The sequence below is a fragment of the Penaeus monodon genome, chromosome 32 (genome assembly GCF_015228065.2).
Source record: "Penaeus monodon isolate SGIC_2016 chromosome 32, NSTDA_Pmon_1, whole genome shotgun sequence".
Classification (NCBI taxonomy): Eukaryota; Metazoa; Arthropoda; class Malacostraca; order Decapoda; family Penaeidae; genus Penaeus; species Penaeus monodon.
Genome location: NC_051417.1, coordinates 24,460,184 through 24,460,652, shown reverse-complemented (window position 1 = coordinate 24,460,652; position 469 = coordinate 24,460,184). Strand labels below are relative to the sequence as shown.

At 30.3% G+C, this 469-nt stretch overlaps 1 protein-coding gene across 1 annotated transcript in view; it reads right to left on the bottom strand.

Moving 5' to 3' along the window:
- Window positions 1-469, bottom strand: part of LOC119593618 — a 3,456-nt gene that overhangs the window by 1,354 nt on the left and 1,633 nt on the right. The gene's annotated exons all lie outside the window — the stretch shown is intronic.

Genomic DNA, 469 nt, shown 5'->3' with positions numbered 1-469 from the left:
GGTTCCCTTTTTCTATCACTGATTTGCTATTCTATCATTTCTTTATTTTAAAATCTTTGATATCACTTTTCTGTCTTTGATTTCCTTTCCCTATCATAACTTTTTCCTCTCTATTATAACTTTCCTTTTTTCAACCGTTGATTCACCCTATCTTTCGTTGATTCACTTTTTCTTTCATCGATTCCCTCTTTCTTTCGTTGATCATTTTCTGTCATTGATCCCCCCCCCCCTTTTTTTTCTTTTTTTTTGTCATTGATATGTTATTCCATCATTGATTTATTTTTGGATCTTTGATATCCTTTTTTTATCACTGATTTCCCCTTTCTATCAATGATTCTCTTTATCTGTCATTGATTTCACTTATCTATGTTTGGTTTCCTTTTTACACTATTGATTCCTTTTTCTATCATTCATTTCCTTTTAAACTTAAAAGAATTCGGAATTGAAGGACAGGATATAAAACCAATAC